Raw genomic sequence first — 3,405 nt, 5'->3', positions numbered from 1 at the left:
GCCCAAGGTCACCCAGCTGGCTTCGTGGAGGAGTGGGGAATCGAACCGGTTCTCCAGATTAGAGTCCCATGCTCTTAACCACTACACCAAACTGGCTCTTACCTTACCTATATACTACCTTTGCTTCATGTTGTCTAATGTCAGTCCTGCGTTCTGTTTCAGCATTTCTTCAACTCTGTATTGAATACTTGCTAATGCTATGTTTATTTATCCTATGGCATTGTTAATGGAAATGTCCTTGACACTGTATGGAAATGTCTTGGATACTGATTGTACTAACCTGACACTATGTAATCTGCCATATTCCCAGTTAGAAAGGTGGACTATAAATGACATAAAATAAATACAAATAAATAAAATAAACAGGACAAAATCGAGATCTTTGAGGCACGATTAAGTGACCTGCCCCTATTCCTATGCCTGTAGATGTTTTTTATGGGGTGTTGCTTTGTTCATCATCCAAATGAAATTTGAAAGATCTCTTTGGTGGCTTCTCCAGGAAAGACCTTAAAGGCTGTTCTCTATGAATTCCTCCAAATATGCAGCAACATGAAATATGAAGAGGCTTTGTCATCTTCAGGCTACAGTCCAGCAAACGAAGGCAGCTATGAATCTCTGCCTGAAACAAAGGGACCACAGCAGTTGTCTAATGGTTCAAGATTATGCACATATTTTCAGTTCAAAAGCATTTCTCCTAGTCTGTGGATAACAGGCAGCCTTACCTGGTGTTAGGTATGCAAGCCACCAGTTCTGGTATGCTGATAGTTAATGTCATAGCAGAGGAGAGAATAGGAACATGGGAGTCTTTAAAACCAGACAGATAAATAATTGTAGCTTTTGATAGTGTTGTCCCCCCAGACTGTGTTCACCTGGTAGCTGGCCACCCTGCCCCACAGATCTGTTTAAGGTCTAGTGGATGAGCAGTATGTGTTCAACTGTCTTATATAGATTTTATTGATTGATTGAGGTTTTAATTTGCTACCATGTTTTTACAGTATTTATTGTATTTTGTGATCTGCTCTGAGCCCACTTGTGGGGAAAGTGGAATCTAAATTGAATAAAATAAAATGAGCAGGGCTTTTTTTCAGCAGGAATGCGGTAGAATGGAGTTCCGGCACCTCTTGAAAATGGTCACGTGGCCGGTGGCCCCGCCCCCTGATCTCCAGACAGAGGGGAGTTTAAACTCCCCTCTGTCTGGAGATCAGGGGGCGGGGCCACCGGCCACGTGACCATTTTCGCTAAGGGTGATTTAAACTTTAAAAAACGTCCCCCTTGTTCCAGCTGACCCAAAGTGATGTCATTGTGCGGTCCTGAGTTCCACCACCTCTTTTCTCAGGAAAAAAGCCCTGAAAATAAGTAACAGTTTTTTTCACTCAAGCTTACCCATTTCCCTTATTTACCTTCATTCTCCATGGCTTTTGTTCATGTTGGTCCTGTGATCTTCAGTATAACATTTTGGGGTGGTTGAAAGAGACCCATGCTCTCTTTTTCTCCAGTGGAAAAGCTGGTTGCATCTAACCGATATGCAGGCTACATTACACTTTGCTGTAGAATGAGGATATTGTAAGAAGAACTGTTACCTATATGTATTTTGAGAAGTTCAGAAAGTGAAGAGATCACCTGCCATCTATATCAGAATGTCATTCATGTTCCTTACCAATGCAGATATAAAATATAGAGTAAATAATAAATGACAGTTACAGTCACGAAAAACTAAACAGAAGTCCTGCAGCATCTTGGGTCCTGAGATGTTCCAGAGACAAGCAGACATCTAAGTATTTGTAAGTGAGAATAATTAAACATCTTAAAGACTAAGGAACTTGCTTCTAGCATGAGTTTTCATGAGTCAAAGCTCACTTCTCCAGATGCAAAATCTCTCTCTCTCTCTCTCTCTCTTGATCTCAATCTGTCTCTCTCTATATATATTTATAGGAGATCCCTGTAGGTGTAAAACTATGCATCTGAGGAAGTGAGCTCTGAATTATGCAGGAAGCTTATGCGGGAAAAAAATCTCTTTGTCTTTCTGGTTCCTCTGGACTTTGGGTTAATTGTGCTGCAACTGAGTACAATAGCCACCCCTCTGGATTTATTATCATGTCACTGCGTCAGATCTCCTGTTCTGATGAGATGATAGTGTGGTGCATTTTTTGGCCTGTACCAAAAGATATCATTCCTCCACAGATATTAATGTGATTATGAGACTACGCAATTGTTTCCTTTCTACTTACTTTGTGTAAGCCTAAACAGGCTTACATTGATTAGGATTGCAGTGTTGCAGAATTTAAGATATTGCCAGTTTACACTTGGGGGATTCAGAAAGAGAAGAGATCCCTAGTAAATCGCATCATATCTTCATGCATGCTCTTTCCGTGCTGATATTTTACACCTGGGCTAGACAGACATCTATGCAAACAGGAACATAAAAATTGTTAACATACTAAACTTCTAGGAAAGTAAATTTAGATCGCACAGATGTCAACCATTTTTCTTCTGTGAAGCTTGTGGGAGTCCAAACTAGACCGTGGCTCAAGAGTAAAGCGCAGACCATGAATGCTGGAGGTCGCAGGTTCCATTCTTGGCATCTTCAGTTAAAAAGAGCTCAAGGAACAGGTATCGTTGGCCTTCCCTTTGCCTCTCAAAATAGGAAATGCAGAAGCAGATGGAATTGGTGTAACATAGTTGCATCGCTCATCTTTCATTTCTAGGTTAAACAGAAGTGGGGAAAGCGGAGAGTCTCCACTTGTTCCTCAGCAAGCCGGTGGCTGGTTTGCTTGGCTTCCTGGGGGCCATACGTGCTTGGATTTCTGAGCTCCTTGGCTTTCTTTGGCACTTCCAGCATCATCAGTAGTTGTTTGTCATAGAACTAGCAGCAAAACTCAAATAGAAAAATACGGAAAAGTTTCCTCGCTACAAACACAAGGTGGATGAGCCAAGAAAGTGGCTGGAGCCAAGGGGCGGGGTTCATTGTGCTTTGGGAGCCTTGTGAAGCAAGAGAGCATTGAAACAGGAGGGAAATGCACATAGACACCACGGTCTTGCTGATACTGGAAGTGTAAAGGCAGGCAATGGCTGCAGAGTTCACTGCGCACCGCTCCTCAGATTTAAATTTGACATTTGAATCCACTTGAAATTTGGCCTGTTGCAAAAATAAAAAAGGCAACTTTGCATGTCCCCCACCCCCAGTTTTAAACATACCTTTCTGCAGCTTATTTAGAGATATCTAGACCTGCACAATTAAGCACAATGAAGAGACTACGCCAGTGTCCAAGATCACAAATGCAACTATTTTCAGGATTTGAGACTCTTGGTAGTCTGTTGAGTTCCGGGCGCCAACAGTATATGAAAGATGTCAACATACTGGAGCAGATTCAGAGATGGTCCAGCAAAGGCCTACAGGGAACAGTT

The sequence above is a fragment of the Eublepharis macularius genome, chromosome 1, assembly GCF_028583425.1.
Source record: "Eublepharis macularius isolate TG4126 chromosome 1, MPM_Emac_v1.0, whole genome shotgun sequence".
NCBI classification, from domain to species: domain Eukaryota; kingdom Metazoa; phylum Chordata; class Lepidosauria; order Squamata; family Eublepharidae; genus Eublepharis; species Eublepharis macularius.
Note: the sequence above shows the minus strand (reverse complement) of the source record.